Genomic DNA, 22,882 nt, shown 5'->3' on the forward strand with positions numbered 1-22,882 from the left:
CAGGCAACATGGTAGAAATTCGAATTTAGTATGCCTGAACTCAGAATAATAAAAAACATCTTTTAGTAAAGTTTATTTTAATATCCTGTGTTTGCAAATACCACTTTTAGAAAGTAGGTATTTGCTTGCCTAACCATTTGGGCCCGCCTCTGCTCTGATGTGTGTAGCATGTCCTAATAGTGAATTAGAGCCATTTTCGTTTTTCACTATTGAAGGCTACCTGTTCCCATAGGCCAGAAAGGGCAGTTAAGATTGTTACATTCCTACAATCCTAACTGACTCAGGCAACATGGTAGAAATTCGAATTTAGTATGCCTGAACTCAGAATAATAAAAAACATCTTTTAGTAAAGTTTATTTTAATATCCTGTGTTTGCAAATACCACTTTTAGAAAGTAGGTATTTGCTTGCCTAACCATTTGGGCCCGCCTCTGCTGACTTGTGTATTCCTTGTCTGGGTTTGTGTGTCACAGGGCTGGGGAAATTCCAGGAGACAAGCTGGGGCAGCCCAGTGGTGAATATACAGATCAGCACCTAGATGGGAGGGAGGTGTGCACCTGGGACCTGAGTAGGGCTAGGCCTTCCCTCCACAATGCTGGCTCCACCTGCCCTGCACTGTGAAAGGAGAAGGGGAATCTTGTCAACAAAGTGCTCCAGAGCTGTATCTTCCCTCCCCTGTGCTGGCTCCACCTCCTGTGGGGCGTCTGATGTTTCTGCCCTGCACAGTGAAAGGAAGAGAAGAGTCCTGTAAACAAAGTGCTCAGGAACTGGTTTGAACTAGGCAGAGGCCTCTCTGCCTTCAGAGAACAAAGGATTTTAGGGTATAAATATTGGGACCCAGTCCCACAGACTTTAGATCACTTCTCGAACAAGAAACCTTTCTGCCAAGGAGAAGAACCAAGGAAGCTGCAGGAGTTTGGACTGCCCCTCTGCCAGTGTGCTGTTTGCTGGGTTGGCCTGCAGTGGTTGCTTCATTACCAAGGGAAAGGAGAAGGAAATATTAGGGACTTTCATTTATCTACAGAATATTCTCCAAGGGCTTGAACTATGCTTGCCTCCTGCTGAAGTCTCAGGGCCAAAAGACTTCACCTCCAGCTCCCTCCTGAATTTCCTTGCTGGGAATTCTGACTCCAGTCACTTGCGGTCCGCTGGGAGCTGGAAACGCAACGCATCGAGAGAAGCGTGTCGCCGCCTCAGCTGAGATCATCGCAACGCCGGAGAAGCGAGCCTTCGCAGCATCTCCCTGGAAGCGTGTGTTCATCAAAGCTGCCTGCTGTCGCATTACCAGAGAAGCGCAACGCCATCGAGAGTGCCGCCATTGCATCACCAGAGAAGCGTGTCGCAGGGCCGGATGTACCATGTTACAACGCATACCATTACAACTACCTACCATTACAACGCGACCATTACAACGCATACCATTACAACGCATAGCGCTTAGAGGTGCTGGATAGTGGTAAGTATAATTTACTATTCCAACTCCAGTCCCCGTGGACACTACAGAAGGTGTTGGATAGTAAATTAAACTTATTCCCTATCCTAGAGCGCCCCCTAGCGCAATGCGTTGTAATGGTATGCGTTGTAAAAGTTGCGCTGTAATAGTAGGTAGTTGTAAAAGTTGCATTGTAACAGGTGTATACCCGCAGGGCCTGTCGTGACTTTAAAGTACAGAGTTGACGCAAGGCTGCCATGACGTCATCACACCGTCATCGCATGGCCGCATCAAGGGCGCCATTCTTTCCACATCGCAACTGGAACGTCGCGTCGCATTGCATCAAGGCGCCATCTTGCGCACTCGCAACGGGCCCGCAGGCCGAGAATCTACGATCATCAGAGCACCGGTATGAAGCACAAGGCATCCCCTACTCTGCGCAAGCATTGTGGCGCAACGCATCATCTCCCCCGGACCACAGAACCAATGCATCTCCCCTTTTGCGAGCCTTTTGATTACTTTGCTTCACGCATACAGGTACTTTGTTGAGAACTTTGCCGCATTTATCATCAACTTGAACTAAGCAACTTGAATCATCTTTTAAGCACTCGTAAGTGTAGTATTGGGGATTTTTTGTCGTTTGTGGTCTTGTGTTTAAGTCTAAATAAAGAATACTTATTTTTATAAAACCAGTGTTGTGTCCATCTGTAGTGTTTTCACTTTATTACTGTGTATATTCACAAATGCTTAACACACTGCCTCTGAGATAAGCCTGTCTGCTCGTGCCAAGCTACCAGGGGGTGAGCATGGGTTATGAATGAGTGTAATGCCCTTATCGTGACTTAGAAGTAATGGTCCATATTTGGACAAAGGTGATAACCATTGCCAACTAGAGACCCCCAGATCTAACAATAATTAGATGATATTCAGATTATGTTGCTTTAATGGGGTAGTTTTGAATGAGCTTGATTGTTCTCTGGCTAGCATGTGCAGTGTTAGAGGACTTGGTCACCTTTGCAGACAGTGGGAATATATTGCTACCAGTACTCATGTATGCACCTTAGTTGACCTTCATAACTGGCAAGCCATGCAGCACAATATTTTGATGTAAGCATGAAAAACAAGATTTTTATGTTAACTGGTTTCCCCCAGGTGTTACTCGATGTTCTGCTATTGGTTACATCACTTCTGTTGATGGCGTATCTCTACCTTAAAATCTGATGTTAATTGAATGTTTCCTTAAACATGAGCTCTAACTGGTGCAGCAATAAAAAGAACCATCAACGTTTCAAAAACACCTAAACTATCTAAATAACATTTTCTATGTAATAAACATTTTTTTAAATCTAACTTGATGACTGGTATTCCCGTTATTTGCATCCTGCTACAGCTTTTTGGGAAAACTCAAAACAGCATGGATGCCTTCAAGGGAGGCTTTCAATGGGCAGCAGTCCTCCATCCATAAATTCACATTTGGAGAATGCTGATATTTGTTTAATTTTCTAAACATGGTTAGGCAGTGGATGAGATCAAGGGAGAACACACTGGTCCCGTGGACCACTGTTTACTCCTTCCATGCTGGCAGCCATCATTCACAAGGTGGACAGTTTTGACTTTGGGTCCTAGTAACTCATCAACGATTTGAGACCATCAATCTGATTGCAAGTCTATCATACCTTCCATACTGATTTGCAGTCGATATGGGTTACAAGATAGAGTTTGCGGGTTGGAAAACATTTTCTGGCTCACAATGTGTCTTTATTGCGACACAGTCTTTTCCGGTCAAAAAGCCAGTGATTATTTGGGTGCAGAGTAGTAATATCGACCTAGAAATATCATCTGACATTAATATCTCCGCAGAAATATCGAGTGGAACAAATATCTACAACAAAAATATAGTTTGACCAGAATATCGACAGACAGGTAAGTAATATCGATAACAACAATAATATAGTTGTAATAAATATTGTTTACAAAAATATCGATTTATTAATATTGTTATGTATTTTAGTGTTTGAAATGAGAATTGTAAGTTATTTTATTATATGTTTTGGAATTGTATTAGTTATTAATGTTTATTATGTTTAATTTTGTGTTATTACTTCCGTAGCGGGTTGTGGGTTTATAGGGGAACAGGGTGGGAAGTAATTTATTTATATAAAATTAATTGTATAATTACTGTGTTAAATAATTATTAATAGTGTAATAATTAGTTGTTAATTAATTTCAATCAGTCAATTAATAATTAATAATGTTAATTGTTTAATTAATTTTAGGTGTGTGTTGGTGAGTTGATATGTGTAAATAGTGTGAAGGGTGGTAATTAATTAATGTATTATTGATTAATTAATACATATTTTTTTATTAATTACCATTAATTAATTAGTAATTAGTAATTGTAAATGTGTTATTAATTGTAGGTGTATGTTGTGGTGTTTTTAAGTGTATATGGTTGAAAGCTGGTAATTAATTAATTAATTAATATATAAAAAAATTATTTGTATTTAATTGATTGGTAAATATTAAATGTAATTGTGTAATTAATTTTAGGTGTATGTGGTGGATGTAATGGTATTAATTAATGTGTAATTGATTAATTTGTATTATCTTTGTTAATAATAATATATTTAAATGTATATATTATTTATGTTTCTGTTGGAAATAATATTTACAAAAAATTATGGTAGTTAGTTTTTTTATTGTTTTGTGTTCCAGCGCTTTCCTTACTATTGTACTCACTGGAGTGGAAATAGTCATTTTTACCCCTACGGTATCCAGCGCTTTCCCTACTGTTGCACCCTTTGGAGTGGGAATAGTAATGTTTACCCCTACGCTATCCAACGTTTTCCCTACTGTTGCACTCTCTGGAGTGGGAATAGTAATTTTTACTCCTAGGCTATACAATGCTTTCCCTACTGCTGCACCCTTTGGAGTGGGAATAGTAATTTTTACCCCTACGCTATCCAACGCTTTCCCTACTGTTGCACTCTCTGGAGTGGGAATAGTAATTTTTACTCCTACGCTATCCAACGCTTTCCATACTGTTGCACCCTTAGTACTGGGAATAGTAATTTTTACCCCTACGCTATCCAACGCTTTCCCTACTGTTGCACTCTCTGGAGTGGGAATAGTAATTTTTACTCCTACGCTATCCAACGCTTTCCATACTGTTGCACCCTCTGTACTGGGAATAGTAATTTTTACCCCTACGCTATCCAACGCTTTCCCTACTGTTGCACCCTTTGGAGTGGGAATAGTAATGTTTACCCCTACACTATCCAACGTTTTCCCTACTGTTGCACTCTCTGGAGTGGGAATAGTAATTTTTACTCCTACGCTATCCAACGCTTTCCCTACTGGTGCACTCACTGGAGTGGGAATAGTAATTTTTCCCCCTACGCTATCCAACGCTTTCCCTACTGTTGCACCCTCTGGAGTGGGAATAGTAATTTTTACTCCTACGCTATACAATGCTTTCCCTACTGTTGCACCCTTTGGAGTGGGAATAGTAATTTTTACCCCTACGCTATCCAACGCTTTCCCTACTGTTGCACTCTCTGGAGTGGGAATAGTAATTTTTACTCCTACGCTATCCAACGCTTTCCATACTGTTGCACCCTTTGTACTGGGAATAGTAATTTTTACCCCTACGCTATCCAACGCTTTCCCTACTGTTGCACCCTTTGGAGTGGGAATAGAAATTTTTATCCCTACGCTATCCAACGCTTTCCCTACTGTTGCACCCTTTGGAGTGTGAATAGTAATTTGTACCCTTACTCTATCCAACGTTTTCCCTACTGTTGCACTCTCTGGAGTGGGAATAGTAATTTTTCCTCCTACGCTATCCAACGTTTTCCCTACTGTTGCACTCTCTGGAGTGGCAATAGTAATTTTACCCCTACGCTATCCAACACTTTCCCTAATGTTGCACTCTCTGGAGTGGGAATAATAATTTTTACCCCTACGCTATCCAACGCTTTCCCTACTGTTGCACTCACTGGAGTGGGAATAGTACGTTTTTACCCCTACGCTATCCAACGCTTTCTCTACTGTTGCACTCTCTGGAGTGGGAATAGTAATTTTTACCCCTACGCTATCCAACGCTTTTCCTACTGTTGCACCCTCTGGAGTGGGAATAGTGATTTTTACCCCTACGCTATCCAACGCTTTCCCTACTGTTGCACACTTTGGAGTGGGAATAGTAATTTTTACTCCTACACTATCCAATGCTTTCCCTACTGTTGCACCCTCTGGAGTGGGAATAGTAATTTTTACCCCTAAGCTATCCAACGCTTTCCCTACTGTTGCACTCTCTGGAGTGGGAATAGTAATTTTTACTCCTCTGCTATCCAACGCTTTCCATACTGTTGCACCTTTTGTAGTGGGAATAGTAATTCTTACCCCTACGCTATCCAACCCTTTCCCTACTGTTGCACCCTTTGGAGTGGGAATAGAAATTTTTACGCCTACTCTATCCAACGCTTTCCCTACTGTTGCACCCTTTGGAGTGGGAATAGTAATTTTTACCCCTACACTATCCAACGCTTTCCCTACTGTTGCACCCTCTGGAGTGGGAATAGTAATTTTTACTCCTACGCTATCCAACGCTTTCCATACTGTTGCACCCTTTGTAGTGGGAATAGTAATTTTTTACTCCTACGCTATCCAACGCTTTCCATACTGTTGCACCCTTTGTAGTGGGAATAGTAATTTTTATTTCTACGCTATCCAACGCTTTCCCTACTGTTGCACCCTTTGGAGTGGGAATAGTAATTTTTACCCCTACGCTATCCAATGCTTTCCCTACTGTTGCACTCTTTGGAGTGGGAATAGTAAATTTTACCCCTTCGCTATCAAATATGTTCACTACTAATGTTTGTATTTTGTTATAAAATGTATGTATTAATATTTTTTAATATTTTAATGTGTTAATTAAATATAGAATATTATTTTGTATTCAAAATGTTTTATATATGTGTTTATTTCATTTTTATATAATTTTTAAAGTTTATAATTAAATAAAGATAATAAGATAATGTAAATAAGAAAATATATGTATATGTACACATTTATTGTTTTTATATTCATTAAATTAAGTTTATTTGTTATAATTATTAAAAATATAAATGTAAATTAATTTATTTTGTTAATAAAATTAATATTAATTAATTATGTAATTTAAGTTATATTATTTTTTAAAGTCGATATTTTTTACCTCGATATTTATTAAAACAATATTTTAGAGTTGATATTGTTGTACTTACCTGTTTAAGTATAGGGATTCGATATTTATGTAGTATATATTTTTACATCTATATTTTTGTAAACTATATTTTTGTTGTCGATATTTGAACATGGAACCATTTTTTGAGCCACAATTTTTTGACCACAAAAGAATTTTGTACATCAGACTTATCATCTTCCGCAAGTGTTTCTCAAATGCTTGAACATTAATCCCTGATCCAAGAGACAAGTGGACCTGTTTTTCTGGCATCAAGAAGGCAGACAATGTGTTCATATTTTTCTATTTTTACTAGTGTTCAATTGATGTCTATATCAGACTGTACTCTTCTTAATTATGAAGCCTCCTTGGTAGGAAGAAAAGATTGTGTAGAAGATTTGATCCACGCATTTAGTCTACCAGCCTTCAGGTGGAGACTGTAGATCAAATAAATAAACAAATAATAAAAGAAGCTTAGTCAACTTGCTTCTGTAGCACAATTTACAAATTGCTCAAGGAGAACCCGACATCACTTTGGAGAGTAAAACTTTGTGCCTCACGTCTTTTTATGTTTTTGTTTTCCACTCATATAGTTATGGCACATTTTGGTGTTATTTGCTACTTTTTCTTCTAGCCCCTCACACCCACAAGCTCAGCTTTCACTCAACTCTCTTGTTCATCCTTCACGACAGTCTTTGATGTTCTCGGCTTGTTTAATGTTCAGTAAACTTCAATGTGCGTGTCTTCTTTTCCTTCTTCTTCTTCTCCTTCTTCTTATTATATTAATGTTTATTATTATTATTATTATTCATGATTCATTAGATACTTCACTTCAAGGAATCTTTATTCGGCTCGTAAAACCATAAAGAATGCATAACATCAAAATGAATCATGTACAGACATTAACACTTAGCAACAATTTAGACAAATACTACATATGCTAATTCATAAGGTGATGAGTGAAAAAGGGTAATATTGACAACAACATATGAGTAATCCACTTGTAGAAATTAGTTCATAAAGTGAATTGTGGGGAAAGCGGGGGAATATTAAGCCATATAGAGTCCAGTCCCTTATAGAGCACAGACTCCATTATATAATGCTTATTGAAAATACAAAATATATGTTAAAATAGATAAAACAAGGTTAAAGCATAACCTAATCATTATGGGGCAGATGTATCAAGTGTTTTGCATGTCGCAAAAGCTGTGAATCTCTATTTTTCAGCGTTTGCGACATGCAAAAAAGAAATTGGCATGTATGAAAGAATTCGCATCGCACAATAGGAATTCGCATGTTTGCGAATTCCTAATGTGCGAGAATGGAGAAATCGCAGAATAATTAGCGAATTCCGATTTTGCATTGTCGCATAATTGCGAAAATCGCATGGATATGTAAGAAATATTCGCAAATTGCGATTTTGCACATTAAGGAATCGCTATTAACACCAGGTAGAAGCAGGTGGTAAAAAAAACCTATAAATGAACACCCAGAATGCATTTTCACTGTTTCCAAAATGGCGGGACTGTACCTGATTGCCAGGAGGATGCGCATCCAAGCTCTTGGCCAGAGAAGACAACGGCAGGAAAGGATATTCCGATTACGCATTACGCTGTTCCAGCAGACACAGGAGGAGATATATGAAAAATACAGGCTACATCCTCACACCATTCTTGACCTCATTACTGAATTGAAACCATTTTTGACACACCCAACTGCCAGAACACAATCAATACCAAAACATGTGCAGGTATTGTGCTCACTGCACCTTTTGGCTTCTGGCTCCTTTCAAACAGTAATAGCAGAGGTTGGTGGAGTCTCACAGAGTGCCCTATCACGTTTCTTCCATGTCTTCTTGGATGCAATGATCAGTAGACTTCAACATCATATATATTTGGTGCGCCTTCCATTCCTGCATTGCACCATGATGTTTGTTGGTGTGGGGTTGTTGCTACTCCTGCTGGAGTTGTCCTCGCTTTCTCCCGAGCACAGGAGAGCCCTTGCACCTGAGTGGGTTGTTTGCATACTTTCCAGTACCAATGTCATATTGTCCACACTCTGTCCAACAGAACGTGTGCATTCACTCAATTCACGCTGCATGTTCACACTGCGACGTGTGAAGTTGCTGGTGACTGCACATAGCCTGTTGATGGCTTTGGTGTAGTTGTGCATTGTGTCCTGCGCAGCCTGTGCAGCCCTGTTCCGTGCCTCCTCTGTGTTGACAAGTGTCAGGCAAAGTTTATCTATGGCATCAGCCATGCGTTCCTGGTTCTTGTTGGATTTGACTAGCTGCCTATTGATAGATCTCAGTGCCTTATGTTGAAGGCGTTGTACCTCAAGCGAGTTGTGCTCAAGGCCTGCAAACACTGTCACTACTTCACTTTGTCCTGTGTTATTTACAGATGGCTCAAGACGGAATGCACGTGCCCTCCTTGGACTTTGTGATTGCTGTTGTGCATCTTGGGAGGACACAGTGACTGTCTCATTGGACACTGCTTCTACATCTGAATTTTCATCCTCTCCCATTGGTTGTAGAGGTAGAACTCGTCAGCGTTTCCTTTGTATGGTCACAGGGGCATTAGTGACTTCATTGTCTATATCTGACATCACATGGGGAGGTGACAATTCAACATCATTGTCAGTCCTGTCCTCACTGGTATGTCCTGTGAATGTAGAGTGCAAAATATGAATTTGTGTTCATGACAAAATAAAAATTCTCATGGCAGAGTATTACTTGTACTGCACTGTTTCAGCATTACGAAGTCCCAATTTAAAAAGTAATATAAGTCACTATGATTGAGAGTGTTACTATGTCTATGGGACTACCACTCCCATAATGCATTGCTCTGTTCTTGTTTCACAGTGTTAATGGACTAATGGTAATCTTACATGCAGTGCACACACACACACACACACATTCTTTGTACACACACCTGGGTGCACTTTCAAATCCTCTTACCCTGTGCTGTTGCTGTGGGTTCTGAGCTGTCTATGTTAGTCACTCCACTCACACTTTCAGTTGTCAGTGTGGATTCTATCAGTTCCTTATGGGGTGTGGGTTTGTCCACCATGGAAGTTCCACCACCTGTCAGGTTGGCATCTTTGATCCTCTCCGCAAGTCTTTCCTTGGATCTGAGTCTCATGTCATACCACCTTTTTTTGATTTCATCAATGGAGCGAGTGGTGACTCCTACAGAGTTGACTTTCTCCTGGATCTCCAGCCATATTTTTCTTTTTCTGGAGTCAGGTACCTTAAATGATTTTTTCCCAAACAGGTCCTCATGGTTACACACCATTTCTTCTATTAGCACTTCTTGCTCCTTTTCTGAAAACTTCTGCTTTCTTTTTCTCTTTTAATTTGGCTGCTCCTCCTGTGCCTTCTGTGACTCCATTGCTGAACAAACAGGTCTGCTCTGCCTCCGCACACTCTTCCAACTGCCACTGGGTGTGGTTCTGGGTAGCAGGTGCAAGCAATCACTGGTACTTCCTGCTTGTGATGTCATCAACTTGTTCCAGCATTGCATGATTCCCGTTTTTGCGAATTCTTAAATTGCGAATATCGCAATTATGCGATTCGCACATTTATCGCATTATTTTCTGAGATTTTTAAGAAATCGCTATTTTCTCGCAATATTTTTGTTAAATACCATTTTGCGATTCCGAAATTGCGATTCGCAACAAATCGCTATTACGGACTCGCAAAATGGTTTTTTGATACATCTGCCCCTTGATTTCTAAATATTACTGCAGCTGAAATTAATTTGTGAACCATTATACTTCAAACCATCTGATTGCAGTAGTTGGAGGTGAAGGAAAGCTGGCCTGCATCTTCTGTTATTCAGGGATCTATCTAAGTAATGGGATTAAAAACTGTTTCCTATGCACAGTATACAATATACAAAAGAAGAAATGTGACATGGATTGTACTGACCGTGAATTTGAGGGGCATGGCCCAAGGCCCGCTTCGCCATGAACATCTTTTGTGTAAGAGACCAGGTAATGGGCAAAATTGAATTTGAAACTAACCAAATAAAATCTCTGAGGTTGCCGAGGTAATACAGATCAATAAAGTTCCATATGGTCAATTGGTAATCAGCCACTCTCTTCTTTCTGTACGCTAGTGCTTCCCTTCCCAACCTAGCAAGGAATTCTGGGGCATATTACCAACAACTAGCGATAATTATCGCTATGTTGGCTTAGGAGTAATATTCCTATCGCCGCCCTTCACCTGTTTTTATCGCTGAGATACCTTGCTATTATCAAGGTTTATCTCAGAAGCGATAAAAAAACGGGCAAAATGCGTGATTATCGCTGTCAATACAGCGATATTCAGGCTTTACCGTGACAATGCTCTTAGCCATGTTATCCACCTCTCATTGGATAACATGGCTAAGAACTGGTCAGGGCAGGCGTTAGCTTTGGGAGATATTCGCGCTTAGCGCGAATATTTCCAAAACTACGCTTGTGTTGATCATAGGCGATAGCGATTGCAGCGACTGTTTTTAGTCGTTGATATTTTGGCACTCCCACTTTGCATGTCATTAGCGATAATTATCGCTGACATGCAAAGCGGGCCCCAAAATGCCCGCTATCGCCTACAAGTTGTCGCTAACTGATGTTAGCGACAGCTTGGTAATAGAGCGATAAAATTATCGCCGCTTTAGCTGGAAAAAGTCCTGCTAAAGCAGCGGTAATGGCCCTTGGTAATATGCCTCTCCGTTTTTAATCGAGTTTAAGCTGAAGATCCTATTTCCAATGGGCTATTAATATGTGTCGACCTCCCCAACATGTTGAAATGCTTTGTTTTACTTATTGCAGCCTTGGGATATTACGTGCATAATCATGTCAATTGCAACCAATGATTATGTCCTGGTTGAGAAGGGTTTCAGATTTCGATAAAATGGAAAGCCTTAGCATGAATAACGTTAACTTGACACTGTCTTTCAACTACGATAAGTCTAGTTCAATATCGCAGGCATAAGTAGGCAGACTAGTAGGAACAGATAACAGTCTTCTCAAGAACGCATTCTCACTAACCAGTAGGTATGACGTATAACAAATCCCTCATATGCCTGTGCCAAACATCAGCACAGAAATCCATTGTGCTTAATGGATGTTAACCATTGCATCTAAGGGTTTCGATTCTAACATTCTGGAGAACCTAAAGTTTTCCTCTATATTTTGGTCAAATTGTGCTTTTCTAATTTTTATTAATTGTGACAAATTATACTTCTTATCGAAAGGTATCCCTAACTATGTAAAAGTTTGAACACAAAGAAGTCACCCCTTTTGCAAATTGGGCCAATAAAGAAATTCAACAACGACTTCGGTGAACCTATGATGCCAGCGCTTCTCAAGACACTGACGATTAAGGAAGCCCAAATTTCTATATTGTCGTTAAAAGGATCGAGTGTGACCCCAACTGGGACTTGGGCCTTGTTCCTGGGACTACGTTGGATCGCAGATTTTAGCTCCATCAAAGTAATAGGTGCCATGGCTCTACTACCCTGCATACAGTCACACAGTGCTGTGTTGTAAGGAGTATCTGATTTGAGGCTACACCTTTGAAAAATGCTCAACTCACATATATAGAGGGATGACTGTATCCATGATGGGGTTGTGGCTGTCTCTAAAAAAGAGTATTTACTATTTACCAAAAAGGGCAGGTGTCATTCCTACTGCTATCCTTCGATTGCTGCTTCAAGCTTTCTGCCGTATATCTGTCTTCCGCTTATAATTCAATCTACATAGCGTCACTTCTTCCAGTTCTGAAGGTGACCTCTTAAGAGCATGTATTGGACATCTCTGTGCATGGGAGAAGGCCCTATAACGCCATTTCTGGCTTCTCTGTGGGACTGTGTGATTAAGAGCTCAGTCACAGTTTTACAAATCATTTTGTACGCCATGGGCAGGTGGAACGAATCTGCCTGTTTCTAGCCTCAAGTTCAGTTAACTAGTGTCTAGAATCCACAGTGGATCGTTTACGAATAATACTGTTAGTGTTACTGGCCTCCATTGGTAAGTTGGATTGTATATACTGGGGCTGTGTAAAGCTCAGGGTCGTGCCTAGTGCCAAAGGGTTGTGGTCACTCATACAATTCTGAAGGATGGCACAATGGGCACTTGTTGCTGCACCTCTATGAAATGACAATAAAATCAAAAATGCTGCCAGAGTCATTCCCAGTAAAAGTGATATGTTTTGGGCTGGGGCTGGTGTAAACTCTATTGCAAGCACGAGGCAGTGCTTGCTCATTATTGTGAAGACGTCACCGCATGGACTATGTTCAAAGTACATGTAATCCCTATTGTCGCATTCATTCATGGCACAAACAGAATTTCTTGAGACTGAGCGAAGCCTGCAGTTAAAATGCACCCCCCCCCCCCCCAAATTACAACATAATCCACCTTTAACTCTCCAAGTGCCTTACTGAGAGTCCAATCAAGTGACTATATTTGTGTTATGAGAATTAACTTTTTTCTGACAGAAGTTGATAATAACAATTGTTTGCTTAGCAGCAAATGTGAAGCACATCATTTGAAAATGTGATGGGTCAAGATAGGTTTTAAAAATCCTGCTAGCTGTGTAAATAGAGACCAAAGTATCAGCCCAGTGCTATGGTGCCGTAAGCTGGAATGGACAGCTGGGGTGGTTGATACAGGTAAAACAGTCAATATATAGGAAGCCCAGGTCTCCTGTTAACACACTATAATTTTTCTTTGTCGATTCATCGCATTCAATATCATTTAATTTACTCAAAATGCCAGCCTCATTCAAAAGCAGGCAATCAAAATCCGAAACAGCTGCTACAGTCTGTGCAGAGATGGTCGGCACATTTTCAGTTTGCGATGAATGATCCGCAGCGACCGAGGCATTGACAATAAAGTTCTTCACCTCTTCTGTGGTAAGGGAGATTATTTTGTGGTGAGCAGATGGAGGGAACTTTGGGTCCCTGCATCCAAGCATGGTATGTGGGTAAAACAAGAATCAGATCTGTCTATTTCAAAGGACTTCTACCCCTTTATTGACAACTTGTTCTTGTAATCCATGGATTGTCTCACTGTGATCCCTTTTCCTACTGGCATCATCTTGCCTTTGAGTCAGTCAACCTGCTCTAATGGTGTGAAACGATTGTGAGTCGGCATAGTGTGGAGGATCTTCCTATGGATGCTAGGGGTGTGGCAAATCTAAGGGGAATGATATTAATTGGTTTATAAAAATAGCCTTGATCGGCCACCCGAATGCAACTCTGTTACATTTCAGCATGGGATAATCTGTGAAGTAAAAATGGTACCATTCCTCACCCAGTGATTCTCTTAAGAGTAATATGTCATTTGACAGATTATCACAACTGCAGAAGTCCAGTGTTCTAACCAGCCAGAGTACAAGATTGTTTTTCAGTTGAAACTTGTCCTCAGCTTGATTTGGTTGTAGGTCTGAGAAGTTTTCAAGCACAATCGCAAGGGATGGGGCTTCTGGTGGTAACTGCAAAACCTTATTACGGTGCCCGGAACCAGGACCATCTATATAGGATTATTAATTCGTGTCATCCTTGATTCTAATTCTGGGGAAACCGAGGTGATCCACAAATGGCTCATTTGGGAGGTGAGACTAGGCATAGGGGATGCATTGCTACATGCTGTATTAACAGATGTAGGAGTAATTGTGCTATTTGTTGATAAATATTCGGTTGCCCTTTTGGCTGTGTTTCCCATATAACCATCCACGGATTTTGTGTAATTAACACTGCCTGAAGGGCTTATAGTGTCCTTATGGGTCCCTTCATCAAGTAGCTGTTTGAGTCAGGAACCCACACTCCTATGCAGAATGTGAACAGGATCAAATAGTTATTTGAGAGCTTCTTAGATCACCTTAATGATCTCAATTTGGATGAGGCCTTCTCCAGGCTTTCAAAATGTGTTGGTAGAGCCTTTGCCCCGCCACCCGTATTCAGAGAAACTATGTTGGTCAATGGCAGCAGAGTTATTTTAGGCAGGCTCACATGAGGATTAACCTGCTTTATTTGTTCTGTGTGTGTGGAAGTATTAACTGGATGGGGGGGGGGGGGGGGGGGGTGGAGCCTGTTGATAATGCTTTTTTTCTTAGCCCAGTCTTTCTTCCGCCCACTCTATCTCTGAATTGAGAGCATTAATAATAACACTTATTATAGTTGCAATTAAAAGGACGATCGTTGGTAGACATGGACGCAAGTAAAGAAGCGTGATGCTGCCGCTCCTTTTTCCGCCGCATCGCCGCTGGACCGTGGAAGACATAGACAGTGCCACAGATGTTCACTTACCCATGTTATGAGGTTCTCAAAAAGGCCAGAGAGATCCCATGAAGTTCATAAATATGGGAGCCAAGAGGGTTGGCCAAGCCCAGCATCACTCTTTATCCAGGCAGGCGCCCGGGCTCATCCCACACCTTGGGTGATGAGGGCACCTTATATGGCGCTGAGCAAGCAGCGGGCCAGGTGGAGGAGTGTGGGGCTTGTGGTCCTTAGCATGCCCTGATGAAGCCTAGCTCACCAGAAGTAAGTGACACATCTACATTAGATACACAAAAGTACTCTTTACTATATTTTGTAGTCTGAAGAAATTAAGCTATGTGCTAAATATCAGTGTCTTGCTGTTTATTGTTTTTTTGTCTATTTTATTTTTTGTGCAGTGAAATATATATCAATATGTAAGTAATTACTGTCCTTTTCGTGATGTATTTACACCATATTCAGTCAATCCTGAATTCTTACCCTGCTCTAAGTTTTTTAATAGATAAATAAAGAAGATTGCTAAAGGATAATAACATTAAGAATAGACAAAAACGAAACAAGAAAATACATTGGCTTTTTCCCCAAGCACAAGGAGCACGCAATCTTACTAACAAACTTTGTGTGTTTATTGAGCAAATAATCTGCTTATTTAAGATTTCTCATTTAGTGCGTAGTTTAAAAATAGATGATTCGTTTATACAGAACTTAATTTAGCGTAAACTAGGCATCATTTCCATACGAATTTGCATAATTATGTTTTCATCAAAAGACAATAAGTAAAATATTATATTTACTTTTGTGTTAATCTGAAAGTCATGACATTCGTTGCATGGGACGCACAAACATTAGAGGATTAATTAAAAAATATCCATTTACATGAAATGCATTCATCTGATTCAACAATAACTGTGTAAACAAATGTCATCAATGCAATATATTAACATTTGCCCCTTTACTTGAGCTTCAAGTGGAATGGAAAAGCAATGTATTTATTAAGAAACACTAAAGAAATAAAATAGTGATCTGAGTGCAATTAACAAAACCGTTCCAGTTGCAAACAGTGACCCAGTATTGGGGTAAAAGACCATATCATGTGGACATGTACATAGGTATTCAGCGTCATATTTACTATTATTTCACAAAATTTGGCGCATCAAAGGAGAATACTGCACTGCGAGCCAGGGTGAGAGCAGAAATACTCCTTATTTACAAAGCTTTGAAACATGTCTGCTCGTTACTTGCACTGGCGCACTGTGTGTTGCCTAGTGCGACTGCAGGCACGCTGACACCATAGTGCAAGGATGCCTGTATTACAAGCAGGGTTGTTTTTGTGCAGGAAGCAAAGAGATATCTTCCTACTCAAGAACAAGCCAAAGAGACACTTTCCTGAGTGATCCAGAATGCATCACGCATAGAAAGAGGAAATAATAATAAGAAAAAAAGATTTTTCTCCTAGTAATATCATCCTCTAGAAGGTGTACCGATTTGTCACAATCCAAGGTTTACAAATCTTTCTACTTCTGGAGTTGCATCAAATCAATGAGTGGATGCATGGGAACAGCCATACTCCAGCCATGGAATGCCTTCCAACTTGAATTGTAATTTAATGTACAGAAAGTTGCGGTGTTAGTCATACACAGCATTGCAAGGTAACACAAATCGCCCCTTGTGTGACTTTGTAAATATGACTGAAGCCTTTGCGTTTTCCTTGCATGGCTTTGTACAATGCCAGGAAAGAGCAAAGGAATTCTAAATATGGGCCGCAGTTCTTATAAAAAAACAACCATGCCTCCTATAAAACAACAGTGAAGCCAGTACTTAGAGGCTGTCTGACTGCGAAGAAGGCAGTAAGTACTAAACTGAAGCTCAGGTGGTTGTTCTGTCTCTATCAGTAGTGGCTGCTACCGGGCGGGTGTAGCGGGGCAGCAAAGGGTGATGAAGGGTGAAAGTGAATAAAAAAAAGGGCTTACATAAAACGTCCGTCTGCTGCCCTGTCCTCCATCCTCATCTCTTCTTCCTTCCTCCTGTCACGGCTGGCAGCAGGAAGCACCCGGGCAAACAAGCTCACCGGAGCCAATCACTACACTGCAATGCAGCATTGTGATTGGTCTGAGCACCATGGATCATCTCTCAGACGGAGACAGGGAACCTGTGCCATGTTCCTCACCAGGCTGTGTAATGCAGCATGGTGGGGAACATGCAAGTGCGCATGACTGTTTGGCTGGCTCAAGCGGGTCGCCCAAACAGTCATGAGCATGTAGGGAGTGCAAACTACTTCTCCCCCTGCTCTGGCCATCTCCGCCCGCCACTGACTGCAATAGGAAAAGTAAAATGATATTAACATTACGTTATTATCATTGGATTTGTCCTTTTGAGCAGTGGAGCCATGCTTCTCTGCCTTAGCGGAGGAGCCTCCACTCGTCTCTATAACACAGGGTCTTTGAAAAGAAACATCCTTGACATCTTTCAAGCATCATTGTAAAGGCATCATTAAAGGTCACAAGAAATTGAGGGGCATGTTAGAAGCCAAATTAAATCACCACCTTATGGGGGAGTGGCCTAGCCGCCGACCAAGATGGGCGGGCGACTGTGGAGCTCTGCCAGGCAATGCTGGCAATCCTGTAATATCCCCCTGAAATGCGCCTGATATAGTTGCCAGCACCATGGCAACTGAAATTGGAGCCCGCTGGCTGGGACCACTGATAGCACGTATGCTCGGCCTCCTGTGTGTGATTGCACCCGGTGCGTGGCATGGTTTGCACCCTCCCTCCCCCTCCATGAAACGTTTGCTGTAGGCGAAGCGGCCTGGTGCTGTGCCACTTTGCCCCTGTGTTTATCCTGGAGGCCTGTGGGAATAGGACCCGTGGGTGAGCTTAGGGAGCAGCTTACCAGCCGTTGCGGGGCATATTGGGGGAGGAGATGTGAGGCAATAGACGCAACGCGCAATCGGTGGAACACAGAGAGCGGCTCCATTGCACACCGCCCACACGGCATGTGATTTGGTGACTGTTGCTGCATCATAACATTTTCTCCCGCAGAAAACTTGCCTGATACCACATGCAGGACTTAGAGTGCTCTGGAACACTATTTGGGAGCCCAAAAGCTTGCCTTGAAGTTGTCTCAGCTCTAACGCTTGGATGACTGATTGCGTCAAGAGTGCTGCTGCTTGGGAGGGCTTGATATCTGACTGGGCACTATCTGCCCTCCCCTTGGCTTTGACCCGCCAGAGGATCCAATGGCACATGTCCTATTGGGATGTCATTTGACTTTGGTTGGCATTGCTAATAGTTTCATCAGCAGTGGAATCTACATGACTGCCTGTGTGTTGATCCGGCTGCAGGGTCGTCATGGCGCAAGCTTACAGGGCACTCTCTTAGGCTCCTTACACAACACGTTCCTCCCCAAAATCCTCTGAAACATCAGGTGCTTGAAGCCCCAGCATCAAGAAGGCTCCTTAAAAAGTTGACCTAAATACATTCTCTCCAGGGCATCATGCAGGGCACCCCAGGTCTTGCTTTGAGCGCATACAAGCATACTCGCACTGCAGGGACAGATTATTGACCTGCCACCCAGCGATTTCACGGGTGCCTTGGTTCCAAGTTATTGTGCTAGGCCCCCCCATGGGGATGTGAAGCCACCATCAGTGGTGCACGCTGCCTGGCCTACTTCTTTACCCCACTATGCCATTATTCATTAACAGCTTGTGGCCTTCACATTTGCAATCAATCATATGACCTGCGGATCGATCATGCTGAGCCTCCCTACACAGCACATACAGCGGCATGGGACCAAAGTATCTCTGGCAAAGGACCATGCCATTTGAAAAGCGAACCGACAAGGCGCACGGCGATAATCTGGAGATGGCGGAAGGAAGTCTAAGCGCTGAGCGTAGTAGTGGTACTGCAGCCCTGTCTGTGTTCTTGCTACAAGAAATGAAAGCTGGATTTTGGGCCCTAGATGGTCGTTTTGATACCCCTGAGAAACAGTTAGAGAGTCTCGGATCCAAACTACAGGTGCATGACCAGCGCTTGGATGTGGCAGAAGCAACTATTTCAGACATTGAGGATGGCACGGCTCAATCTCTTAAACTGCTGGACCGTGCTGAGGGTATCCTCAAAGAATTTGCAATGAAGAATGAGGATCTCCAAGCGCGCAGCCGCAGAAATAACATACGAATTTTGGGGGTCCCGGAATCGGCCAACATGGGATGTGTGAATCTGTTTATTGAGTCTGTCCTCAGTGACCTATTACGGAGGGAATCCTTCACTGCTGGGTTTGTTGTGGAGCGGGTGAATCGTTCTCTGGGTCCCAGACCCAACCCAGGATGTCCGCCTAGACCCATAATAGCTAGGATCATGAACTACTGAGACAGAGACACCTCCCTTCACCTGGCTATGGAAAAGGGTGACATTACATGGGATGGGTCTAAGTTGGCGCTCAATCCAGACTTCACACCTATGGTTCAGGATGCCCAGCGTAAATACAATGATGTAAAAACAATCAGGAAGAAATTGGAATACTAAGCGTCGTAAAGAGGAAAATATAGAAAAGGAAAACTTTATAAACCTCCCATATACAATAACGAAGCTAAAAAGAGCCCGGAATAAAATCATCAGGCAAACAAAGAAACAAGGTGCAAAAGAAGAAACCTTGGGCCAATTGAAAGCACTAAAACAAAATCTGAAGAAACTAATATGGAGTGAGAAAAACCAAGCAAAACAAGCAATTTGGGTTTAAGTATTCCATGCTAGTAAACAAAAGAATCCAAGAGTTAAAACTACACTCAGAAACCTTGGCTTCAAATACGGCATACTCTATCCGGCCAGGCTGCGGGTGGATGTTGCAGGCCGAGCCCATATTTTTGACTCCCCCACAGAGGCGCAGTAATTTTGCACCTCATGTAAGCAGAATACCAATAACTCTCAGACAGGCGCTGCAGGAGCTTCTACCCCCTGCAGCGGATCAAACGCAAGTGCAGAACAATTTTCAAGCGGTGGCCCTGGTTAGATGATCTGTCAGGTTTAATATGTAACTGTTGCTGTGGTGCTCAATAATGGGATATTACGTTGCTCGATCCATGTTCTTTTTCCAGGTTGTCAGCAGTCTGGCGTAGCATTGCTCTGCCCTACTGCGTATGCGATAGAGATTTGTTTTTCTACTGATGTATCGATACATTCATGGTAAAAGTTGTTCTGCTGGTGATATTGTTACTATGGTAGATGGTTCAATAGGGTATGGTCCTAGTGTTTTGGGAAGCGAGGCTGGGAGGAGGGTGGTGGGGTGTTTGGGTGCAGAGATGCTTGATGACGTTTATTTATCAAAATGCTCACTGTCTAACTTGCTTTGAGTATGCTCTTTAAATACTTCATGAAGTTGTATGACGCATCTGTATGGCCCAATTATCAATCAATCAATCAATTAATCAATCAATCAATCAATCAGGGGTTTATAAAGTGTGCTACCCACCCAGGAGGGTCTCAAGGCACTGTAAAAGGGGGGGCGGTGGCTACAGGTCAGTCGAATAGCAAGGTCTTGAGGTCCTTCCTGAACGTGTGCTGAGTCGGGAGCGTCTGATGCTCACAGGGAGCTTGTTCCAGGCCTTTGCTGCGATGTAGGAGAAAACTCTCCTGCCTGTTTTGCTTCTGCGGATGCTGGGGACCTCTGGCAGGGTGAGTTCGATGGAGCGGAGGTCCCTCTTGGGTACGTGGAAGGATAGTCTCTCGTTGAGGTATTTGGGTCTGATGTTGTTGAGGGATTTGTAGGCGTGGGTGAGGACTTTGAAGGTGACCATCTTTTCCACAGGGAGCCAGTGGAGGCCTTATAAGTGCTGGGTCATGTGCTTGTGATGCGGCGACCCGAAGATGAGCGTGAGTACGGTGTTCTGGATGATTTTGAATTTGTGTAGAAGAGTTTTGTTGGTCCCGGTGTAGACTTCGTTGCACTAGTCCCGTCAGCTGGTGATGAGTGTGTGGGTGACGGTCTTTCTGCAGTTGTGGGGTCCATTTGAACGTCTTGTGGAGGATATGGAGGCAGTTGAAACTGGTTGAGGGGACAATGGTGATCTGGCTGTTCATGGAGAGAGAGGGGTCAAGGCTGATGCAGAGGTTCCGAGTGTGGTCTGTAGGGGAGGGTGGGCTCCCGAGGGCAGAGGTCCAACAGGTATTGTCCCAGGCGCTGCTGCAGGGTCAGAGGATGAGGACCTCAGTTTTCTCTGATTTCAGCTTCAGGCAGCTGTCCTTCATCGAGCTGCCACGTTCTTCATTCCTTTCTGGAAGCATAGTCTGGCATCTTCTGAGTTCTTTGTCAGGGATCATATGAGCTGAGTGTCATCGGCGTAAGATACAATGTTTAGCCCCTGCTGTCTGATGATGGCGGCGAGGAGGGCCATTTAGACATTGAAGAGTGTGGGGCTGAGTGATGATCCCTGGGGTACTCTGCAGCTGATTTCCATGGGTTTGGAGAGGAAGGGAGGGAGTCAGACCCTCTTCGTTCTGTCGGAGAGGTAGGATTGGATCCAGTCGAGTGTGGCTCCTTGTATTCCCACATCTTGTAGTCTGGCTGCGAGCGTGCGGTGTAAGATGATGTCGAATCATGTGGAGATGTCTAGAAGGATGTGAGCCGTGTTGTGTCCCTGATCCAGTAGCCTGCTGATGTGGTTGGAAGCGGCGAGGAGGACGGTTTCGGTGCTGTGGTTGTTGCGGAATCCAGATTGGGAGGCATGTGGATGGAGTTCTCTTCTATGAAGGTGGTCAGCTGGGTGTTTAATACTCTCTTGGTGACTTTGGCCACAGATGGGAAGAGAGAGATGGGCCAGTAGTTTTTCAGGTCTGTAGGGTCAGATGTAGGTTTCTTGAAAAGGGGTTTTACTTCAGCCCGTTTCCAGTCGCCTGCGCAGATGCCTGATCTGAGGGAGGCATTGATGGTTCTCCCTAGTTCAGGTGAGACAACGGTGACTTCCCTGTGGAAAATGGTAGGGGTCTGTAGGGGCTCCTGAGTGGGTTTTCTTCATGATCCTGGTTTTGAGCTCGGTGGTAGCGGGGTCCCAGGAAGTGATGGTAGGTTTATCGTCTGTTTTCAGCAGGGGTGTGGTGTTCGTTGTTGGTTCATTGAAGTTGTCATAGAGTGCCTTGATCTATAGATGGAAGTAGGAGCTAAGTTTGTTGCAGAGTTCCTTGGAGGGTGTGACATCCATGGCTTCACAGGTGGATTTGGTGAACTGCTTTATGTTGTATACCAGTTCCCTGGTGTTGGTCACGTCGGTCTGGTTTTTGTCTCTTAATAAGGTTTGTTTGGTGTCTCTTATGTGTTGGTGGTATTCCTTCATGATCCAGCTGTGAAATTCCCTGGCTATGGTGTTGGTGTTGTTCATAGTGATGGGGGGGTTTTGATGGAGGGTGGTGCTGAGGTGTTCCTTTGTGACCTTGCTCCAGTTCCGTTGTGGTGGGTGCGGGCGGGTTTGGGTGCGCTGGTGGTGTTGAAAGTGAAATAGACGCAGTGGTGGTCCATACAGAGGGGTTGGATGGTGTGGCTGAAGCGGATGTTGATTCCTCCCGCAAAGATGGGGTCGAGGGTGTGACCTGCTCTGTGGGTGGGCGTGTTGATGAGCTGCTTCAGTCCAAGGTTGTCGAGGTTGTCAAGGAGATTGGTGCAGTCGGAGTTGTTACCGTTGTTGAGGTGAAAATTCAGGGTCCAGAGTAGAATATAGTCCTTGGAGGTGATGGCATAGGGTGTGGCGAGCTTGGTGATAATGGTTGCGTGGTGCGTGCGAGGTCCTGGCAGCCTGTAGATGAGGGTGCCACGTAGCGTGATCCTGGGGTTAGTCTGGATCTGGAAATGGAGGTCCTCTGTGTTGGAGAGGAGGTCACTCGTGCTGGATATGGAGAGTCAGAGGGGATTCTTGTGTGCGATGGCGAGTCCTCCTGCTGGGCAGTGTGGACGGTGCTTTCTCTTGATCTTGTATCCG

This window comes from Lissotriton vulgaris, chromosome 10 (genome assembly GCF_964263255.1).
Source record: "Lissotriton vulgaris chromosome 10, aLisVul1.2, whole genome shotgun sequence".
In the NCBI taxonomy this organism is placed as follows: domain Eukaryota; kingdom Metazoa; phylum Chordata; class Amphibia; order Caudata; family Salamandridae; genus Lissotriton; species Lissotriton vulgaris.